The following is a 9,817-nucleotide window of genomic DNA, read 5'->3' on the forward strand; positions in this document are numbered from 1 at the left end:
CCTGGGGCAGAGGCCAAGGAGCCATCCCCAGCGCCCAGGCCATCTTTGCTCCAATGGAGCCTTGGCTGGGGGAGGGGAAGAGAGAGACAGAGAGGAAGGGGGGGGGGTTGGAGAAGCAAATGGGCACTTCTCCTATGTGCCCTGGCTGGGAATCGAACCCGTGTCCCCTGCACACCAGGCCGACGCTCTACCGCTGAGCCAACCGGCCAGGGCCTGAATTTCTATTCTGTATAAGAAATTAAAGCCAGACTTAACAATTCAAAGTTTGCTTGTTTATATTGGACTTATAATTACTGTATTTCTAGCGTTTAGATTGGCCCTTAAAATAAAAGTTAAATTTGTAAATTTTTTCTGGTGTTCTCCAAAGCTCCCTAAATTAGTCACTGGCAACAGCCCTTCGGAATATAAAAAACTGATACTTAATCTGGCAAGGGAGATACCATGATCACAGAAGGTGGTTTTCCAGGATGAGGCTTATTATCCATTGCACTCCAAATGTGCTCACCCCTGTGATTTCTCCAAATGTAGGACACTCAACTGCCTAATTTGTGGTAGTGGGTGACTGAGGAGTTTCTTCAGACATAATCATTAAAAATATAAATATTTAATATACTATTAGTTACTTATCTTTGTTTCTTTCCCCCCACAGATGTGAGGGGAGCAGGGAAGGCAGCATCAGATTTTTCTGTAAATGATGTGAGAGAGACTGAAGTAAGGATGGTTCATTAAAATTTTAAAAAATGGTCATATCATCAGATTTCTTCCAACCACGAGAAGCTACAGAACGATCCCTTCTTTCATTGGAGGCATAGTCTCAGGAGAAAGTAAAACAGTTTTCAGCTGGGGATCCCAACAGAGGGGAAGTTGGAGGAACTTGTGAAAAACTATGAGGTTAAGAGAACATATATACACTGTAAGACCTCTCCACCCAACTATCTTGTTCTACCCACCTTTAAAATTCTAAAAGCTAGCGCTTCATTCTTCAGACAGAAGACTGAGGAGTTCTGTCTGACCAGCTCAGGAGAAACAAAACTAAAAGCAGTGAAACCAAGTTTCCCTAACTAAACTGCCCACGTAGACGACTCTACAGTGAGACTTACTAACCTCACTAAAACAAGAAATTAAACTAAGGAGGTGGAAGTACAGGAATATGAGACAGGAAATGCATCCAGGAGAGTGAAGAAAGGGAGCCCAGGATGGCAGTGCAGGGAAAGTTCCACAATGACAGCCATGTGTCAGGCATAATAACAGGATAAAAGCCTGTCCAAAAAATATGAAAGATATTTCATCAAAAAGATGAAATCAGTGCATTTGAATATCTTAAGATTTGGAAAACTGGTTTAAAAAAATTGAGGATAAGTACATGGAAAACTAAACAAATGATAAAACAAGATAATTAGCTCCAGGACAAGTAAAAAACTGTTCAGGAAAGAAAGATTTAATGATAGTTTCCTATCATTAAGTGATTAGTTTTTGTGTAGTAATATTATTAATGTGACATACTGATGGATATAATCCAAAGGAAAATTGCTATAATCATATCAGGAGGGTGGGTTGGGAACAGTCATATTTCATAGCGGGAAGTCAATGGATAATAACAAAAACTTCAAATCAAGAAATAAATAAATACACATTCTTTAAAGGTATAGAAATAGATACCAACATGACCAGTAGAATAAATAAAAATGATTGCCTCAGGGGAACAGAGAAGAAATATAAGATTGATTTTTTTCCTAATAAGCCATAAAAAAAGTTAGATATTTTAAACTACATGCTTTTAAACATTTTGATACAAACAAAATCTAACCATTTCACATGCATTAGGATAGCTATTATTTTTTTTAAATATAGAGAATAACTTGTGTTGCTAAAGTTGTGTTGAAATTGGAATCTTGTGCATTACTGATGGGATTGTAAAATGGTGAGGTTATTGTGGAAAAATTTGGTCTTTTCTCAAAAAATTAAACACAGAAGTATTATATGATCCAGCAGTTACATTTCTGGGTAGAAACCAGAAGAACTGAAAGCAGGTACTGTCCCGGTAGAGCCCGAGCACCTCCTTGATTGGCGTCCCCGATTCGACTTCCTCGTACAACAGGACCCTCCTGCTCAACGGCAGGGCTGGCAGCCTCTTCAAGACTACTCTTGAGGTGACTGTGAGGACTCTGCTATCAGTAACGAGACCATGTGCCACCGGAGGAAAGACACAACTGATACACAAGTTAGTTGTGAGAATCACACAGGCAGTTTATTACTCACAGATCCTATTTAGTGCCTGGGTACAGCTTAATGGGGCCCTGTAGGTGTATTCCTCTCAGTGGTCCTTGGTCAGAGCGGCGTGGAGATGATTCACGTTCAATGTTGGAGTCTGGATGACTGACTGCAGCTGGGGCCTTCTTGGCTTAAGTACCCTTTTCTGACATATGCCTTCTCCAACAGGTGTTAATCTAAGGGATTATCACATCAAGCCACTTTTAGGGAGTTCCTCACAGGAAGCTCTTCCTATCTACATATGGTTTCACACACACACTGACTGGGCCTTGCACAGAGGGCCTGGTGTTGCCTGTCACATCTCTACACACTGGACTAGATTAGCTCTTGCCCAGAGGGTGTAGCCCAATCCACTTGCCTTAATTGGCTTTTAATATTATATCCTAAATTATTTCTATATATTTTTATTTCTACATATTTATTTATTATAATATTATATTACTGTAACAAGCACTCAGACAGAAACTTGTAGACCAATGTTAATATAGCAACATTTACACTAACCAGAAAGTAGAAACAACCCAAATGTTCATCAACAGATGTATGGACAAAATACGGTACAAATACATTCAATGGGATTTTATTCAGCCAAAAAAGGCAATGACATTCTGATACATGCTACAATGTGGATAAACCTTGAAAGCTGTATAGTAAGTGAAATATTCAGATATAAAAGGTCATATAAAAAAAAGGTCATATATCCCATTTATATGATTGTGCTGTGCAGGAGGCACGGTACAGAGTTGCAATTATTCACGGATGAATTTTAGGGGGAAATTTATTATGATTGATAACAATAAAAAACAAGGCAAAATCAAAAGGGGTTTGAACTTATGTAACCAAAAGTAGAATAAAGAAAAAGAATCAATCCAATGATGAGCTACACAACCTCAGCAGACAATGAAACATCAGCCTGGGTTCTAGCTGTACACAACATCACCAGACAAAGAAACATCAGCCTGGGTTCCAGCTCTGCATAACATCACCAGACAAAGAAACATCAACCTGGGTTTTAGAGTAATAGCTAGTTAAAGCAATCGACTAAGAAAAAACTGAACTTTGAGTATGTACAAATCTCACCAGACCATGGAGGAACACATCACCAGGCCAGGAAGCCCCAGCCTGAGCTCCTAAGTCGGCCACCCACCATGCTCATCAATGAAGAGGAAGTGTTCTCTAGAGGCTCAGATACATTTTTATGCGACAATTTTGGCCGGAGGTTATAGCACAAGGGAGCTTTGGGCATAGCCTCTAGAAACAAATAAAGGTCACCACATTCCAGAATAATTAACTGGGCTGGCAATCAAGTGTTTAAGAACATCCTTCCTGGTTTTCAGGAAAACTACAGTAGGATGTCTTAACCAACCCTGAGTGAATGACTCAGTCGTTCCTACAGCCATTTTTTTTGTGACCCTTATTGTTCATGTTCAAAGGAATTCAAATTCATACATTTTTTATATACTGTTCCTTCACAATAATGTACCTAGAATAAGCAAATGTATAGACATAAAAAATAGGAGAATAAAGATTACCAGGAGCTATATGGCAGAAAGAATTAGGAATTATCATTTAATAGATACAAATTTTAATTTGAAATAAAAAGATTTAGAATTGGATAGTGGTGACAGCTGAACAACATTGTGAATGTATAATACTTAATGTCACTGAATTATACATTGTAAAATGGTTAAAATGCTAAATTATTTGTTACATATAATTTACTATAACAAAAAAAGAAAAACTAAATATGAAGACAAAGATAGAATGGTAACAATATAAAGCACTTAATTAAAAACCTTTTTGTAAGGTTGGTGGATAATGGGGGATGGTCACGTGGGGAACCCAGACCCGAGAACTTTGGCTAGGACCGCCCACAACCAAGCGTGCCAAAAGAAGCTTTGCAGGAACCCTTTGGAAAAAAGCGACCATCTGCCAGCCAGTGAGATTTCACCACATCATATTAGCTCGACTTCCCTAGAGGGACCCTTTAAATATCTCCCACATGGTTTAATCCTTGAGACTTCCTTGGCCTCCGTCTTACTTAGGGCCAGGGAACCTCGCTGGGTGGGATGCGCACTTTGTACTCAATAAAGCCTTTTGTTATTCCACACTTTGCGGCTCCAGGCCCCTTCCTTTCTTCTCGGCGGGGAAAAATACCTTACATTTTGGTGCCGAAAACCTGGGAGGAGTTGAAGTCCGCAAGGACCGCTCCTCTTCCTCATCCCTTCTGAGAAAGAACCAGGATCTCCGACCTTCCACCCACTTCGGCGCACGGTGCAGTAAGTCCCCTGCCTCCAGCCACCCTTGAGTTCTTTCCTCCGAGAATCCCTGTCTGAAACCGTAGCTACATCAGGGAAGTCTTTCCGTTCTGAGTGAGTGTGCTTGCGGAGATGTCCGGAGCACATCCACTTTACCTTTTCTGTCCGTGGCCAGACCTTGAGATTTAGGATGCTAATGCTCAAATCTGACCACTCCGAGGACTGAGGGCAGCTATGGGGGCACAGGAATCTCCCTCCATAAAGAAGAAGAAACTGGCCTGACCAGGCGGTGGCGCAGTGGATAGAGCGTCAGACTGGGATGTGGAAGGACCCAGGTTCGAGACCCCAGGATAGCCAGCTTGAGCATGGGCTCATTTGGCTTAAGCAAAAAAGCTCACCAGCTTGGACCCAAGGTCACTGGCTCAAGCAGGGGGTTACTCAGTCTGCTGAAGGCCCATGGTCATAGCACATATGAGAAAGCAATCAATGAACAACTACGGTGTCGCAACAAAAAACTGATGATTGATGCTTCTCATCTCTCTCCGTTCCTGTCTGTCTGTCCCTATCTATCCCTCTCTCTGTCAAAAAGAAAAAAAAAAAAGAAAAAAGAAGAAGAAACTGTTCTTCTCCGCTGTGGCCAGGCCACAGAACCCACTGAATTAGCCTCCTGAAGGGACTTTCGGTTTTAACACCCTCACCAATTTAACTGTTGCCAAAAAAGCTGGGAACTGATTGGAGATCTCTTACATACACAGCTTCTAATTATTCATGTGCCTGTCCTTAATCTCTGTGCCGCCTGTTCCACCATGCAGGTCTTTTTCTGGCCAGAGAAACCTCCCCTAAAACCTCCACTCCTAATCTTTCCTTCTTCATGGACTCCCAACTCTCTCTCCCTCCTGTCTGACCCCCGGGGGCACCCCTCTCTCGGGACTTTTCTCTGGTCCCTCTGTGGACCTCTTTTGTGCTCGAGTCTCTTCCCTCTGAGAGCCCCCTCCCCTCCCTTTGCAAAAACCTGTTTCTTATTCACCACTACCACCAAAATGTAAGGTATTTTTCCCCACCGAGAAGGAAGGAAGGGGCCCAGAGCCACAAAGTGTGGAATAACAAAAGGCTTTATTGAATACAGAGCATGCATCCCACCCGGCGAGGTTCCCTGGCCCCGAAGTAAGATGGAGGCCAGGGAAGTCGCAAGGATTAAACCACGTGGGAGATATTTAAAGGGTCCCTCTAGGGAAGTTGAGCTAATATGATGTGGTGAAATCTCACTGGCTGGCAGACGGTCGCTTTTTTCCAAAGGGTTCCTGTGAAGCTTATTTTGGCTTCTTTCGGCGCGCTTGGTTGTGGGGGGTCCTAGCCAAAGGTCGTGGGTCTGGGTTCCCCACGTGACCGTCCCCCATTATCCACCAACCTTACACTTTTAATGGTAATTCCTGAAAGAATAAGAACAAAAGTATAACCTCCAAACCAGTAGTAGAGTAAAAAGGAAAAAAAAGAAACATAATCAATCTCTTAGAAAACAGGAAAGGAGCCTTGTAAAGTCAGTAGTTGCAGTCATCATTACCGCCACCAAGCACGTACAGGTTTGCATTAGATTCAGATAGATTGTAATGAAACAACAAAGCCAAGAACTGGTGGGCCATTACCTTTTATTCCAAGCCTTGCATTCAGCAAGCGAGTAAATACACATAGCGGGAAAACACTTCCCTTTCCATTCAGGGCTCCCAAAGCCACTGACTCATCTTTTTCCTAGAATCAAAGGCCCCCACCAGTTCACTCAGTCCCCTCTGGTTCCCATCTTCCTTCTCCTCTCTCCACAAACTGGCTTCTCTTTTAACACTCTGCCATCTTGGCTGCCTCTCCTCTGCAACCACGTGGCCTCTCTTCCTGCAACAACATGGTCTCCTCTCTGCAACATGGCCGCCTCCTCTTTCAAAACTTTTCGACCTTCAGCACACATTAGCATAACCAAGCCCCTCCCTAAGCAGGAAGGTAATTAGCTATATCACCTGGGCAGTGGCCATTCTCGTAGGCAGCACCATTTTTAACAATAAAAGTGAGCAAAACCAGAAAATGCAGATTTTTACAAACTTATTTGCCCAACAAGCCTGGAAGAAGCAAATCAGACACATGGTAAATTAAGAAAGTGAAAGAGTGAAATCTAACTATGCAAGCCTTGGAAGATAGGGTTAAAAAGAAAGAGGTTTTTAAAAATGTATGAATATGTGTAACAGTCCTCAGTCAAATAAACTGATAGCCAATAGTGAAAGATAAAAAGGATGCCAGCACTAACGGGCCATGATGACCCCGAGATAAAGGGAAGGTAGTAAGAAAATCATTCAGTGTGGACGCTGGCTACAAGACAGCAAAACTGCTCTTCAGAGCGGTAACGTCGCAGCAGAATGGAGTGCAGAAAGCCAAAGGACACTCAGAGAATTGGAGAACCGGTTTATTACACTGGCGGCTCAGTGGAGTTGATTCTCCAAAGTCTCAGGCTCAGATGAGATGATTCTCCAAAGTCTGAGCCCTGGATGGCAGGGGTTTTAAGGTCACATGGTTGGGCGGGTTTACAAGGTATGTGGAATGCAGAAGCAGCTCAAAAAGTGGGATTAGCAAAAGCAGAACAAAGAAGCAGTGACAGCCATACTAAGGTAAAGCATTTTGCCTTGTTGTCATGGAGTCACAGCCATATCAACACAATGATTAGAAAATTAAAGTGTAATAAGTCATTCACATATATGGGTCTTTTATAGCTGGGTATTCGTATCTTGGGAATTACATATATTAAGTATTCAATGCATCATCCAACATTTCAATATTCAATATATCAACCAATACTAAACTAGTGCTAATGATAGGCTTCTAAGAACAAGAAGAATTCTGTAGTGAAATAAAACCAATATCCAAGACCACCATTCAAAAATATCTGTAAAAGCACCAGATATCTATAAAATTTTCCAATTATTTCTTGATAATAAATACGCTTTATCTCAATTTCCAACATTCAAGATAAATATTTTTTATTCTATTTTATTGCTTTTGAGGGTTTTTTTTCTTAAGTGAGAGGAGGGAAGAGAAAGAGACAAACTCCCGCATGCTCCCCAAACCACTATCCACCTGGCAATCCCCATCTAGGGCTGATGTTCACCCCATCTGGAGGCCGTGTTCACAACCAAGCTATTTTTAGCACCTGAGGCAGAAGCTCTAATGAGACATCCTCAGCACCAGGGCTGATGTGCTCGAATCAATTGAGCCATGTCTATGGAAGAAGAGGAAAGAGGAAGAGAGAGAAGGAGGGTAGAAGCAAATGGTCACCTCTCCTGTATGCCCTGACCAGGAATAGGACCCAGGACTTCCACACACAAGATAGATGCTCTACCACTGAGCCAACTTGCCAGAACCACTTTTCAGGTTTTTTTGGGTTTTTTTTTTTACAGGGACAGAGAGAGAGAGAGAGAGAGAGAGAGTCAGAGAGAGGGATAGATAGAGACAGAAAGATGGGAACAGAGAGAGATGAGAAGCATCAATCATTAGTTTTTTGTTTTTTGTTTTTTTCCTGAAGCTGGAAATGGGGAGAGACAGTCAGACAGACTCCTGCATGCGCCCGACCGGGATCCACCCGGCACGCCCACCAGGGGCTACGCTCTGCCCACCAGGGGGCGATGCTCTGCCCCTCCAGGGCGTCGCTCTGTCACGACCTGTCACGACCAGAGCCACTCTAGCGCCTGGGGCAGAGGCCAAGGAGCCATCCCCAGCACCCGGGCCATCTTTGCTCCAATGGAGCCTTGGCTGCGGGAGGGGAAGAGAGAGACAGAGAGGAAGGAGGGGGGTTGGAGAAGCAAATGGGCGCTTCTCCTATGTGCTCTGGCCGGGAATCGAACCTGGGTCCCCCGCATGCAAGGCCGACGCTCTACCACTGAGCCAACTGGCCAGGGCCATTAGTTTTTCGTTACGACACCTTACTTGTTCATTGATTGCTTTCTCATATGTGCCTTGACCGTGGGGCTACAGCAGACAAAGTAACCCCTTGCTCAAGCCAGCAACCTTGAGTCCAAGCTGGTGAGCCTTTTGCTCAAACCAGATGAGCCCATGCTCAAGCTGGAGACCTCGAGGTCTCGAACCTGGGTCCTCTGCATCCCAGTCTGACACTCTATCCACTGTGCCACCATCTGGTCAGGCTTCAGTTTTTTAATCATTAGAATTGTGATGTTATGTTTTACCATTTTTTAAAGATAGACAGTATTTCAGTAACTGTATAGGTTAAAGAAATTTTTGCTGACCAGTCTGGTCAACTTCTTAAAGATAAGGAAACACATACCAGAATAAACAATTAAAATTAAAAATAGTTCCTAATTGCTATCTTAACATATGTTTATAAAAATATTTGATTAATTTAAGTCTTTATGTGTATTATTGATCTCATTTTAAGACTTTATTCTTTTTAGAGAAGAGAAACAGGGTGGGGGGCAGGAAGCATCAACTCCCATTTGTGCCTTGACCAGGCAAGCCCAGGGTTTTGAAACAGCAACTTCAGTGTTCCAGGTTGACGCATTATCCACTGCGCCACCACAGGTCGGGCTGATCTCATATTAATAGATAAGTTTAAATATGTGTATAAGAAAGACTGAAAGAAAAAGGCAAATGATCTCTGGGTGGTGAGATTAGCTATGTTTTCTAAATAATCTAGAACGACTATGCATTACTTTTGTATTATTAATTGGTTCTTTCTTAATTAGACAAGTATGGTTTTAAAAATTGGATCACATTGCCAGGAAGGATTATAAATATCAATTGTCAAACAATATCTTAACTTATTATGTGCTTTTAGTAGGAACACTATGAGCAGTTCTAGGTACCCGTGACTACTTGAGAATGCCTCCTCTTGAAGGAATAAAAGACTATAATGTGAAAAATAAAATATGCTGTTATTCTAAATTTGGTAATCAGAAGTGATGAAGGAAGATGTGTACTTGGCATCTAATACCTCTTAGAGGAATTTAAAAACATCGGGAAGGAAGATTATAGGCTGCAGAGAATAACTCTGGAAAAAGAAGTTTAATAATGAGAAGAAACATGAATTGTTTTAGAGATACTATGATGCTGCAAACCAGCACGACTTGTAATTGTCCAAGTCCTGAGTGAGAACGGTGCAGAATGAAGAAATAAACTCAGAGAGAAAAAGGATGGGATTGGGAGGTTTCTGCAAGCTGATAGCAAGCCGGAGCAAAAGCAAAGCCCCCGGTCTGTTTTATTATATAGTGCAGAACCATATGCAAATAGGGAAGTCTCTG

At 42.3% G+C, this 9,817-nt stretch overlaps 1 non-coding gene across 1 annotated transcript; it reads left to right on the plus strand.

Moving 5' to 3' along the window:
* The first annotated feature begins 415 nt into the window (after nt 1–415).
* Nucleotides 416–577, plus strand: LOC136381693 (U1 spliceosomal RNA). Its single transcript, XR_010747166.1, has one exon. It is a non-coding gene; the product is annotated as a U1 spliceosomal RNA (small nuclear RNA).
* The last annotated feature ends 9,240 nt before the right edge of the window (nt 578–9,817 follow it).

The sequence above is a fragment of the Saccopteryx leptura genome, chromosome 9 (assembly GCF_036850995.1).
Source record: "Saccopteryx leptura isolate mSacLep1 chromosome 9, mSacLep1_pri_phased_curated, whole genome shotgun sequence".
In the NCBI taxonomy this organism is placed as follows: Eukaryota; Metazoa; Chordata; class Mammalia; order Chiroptera; family Emballonuridae; genus Saccopteryx; species Saccopteryx leptura.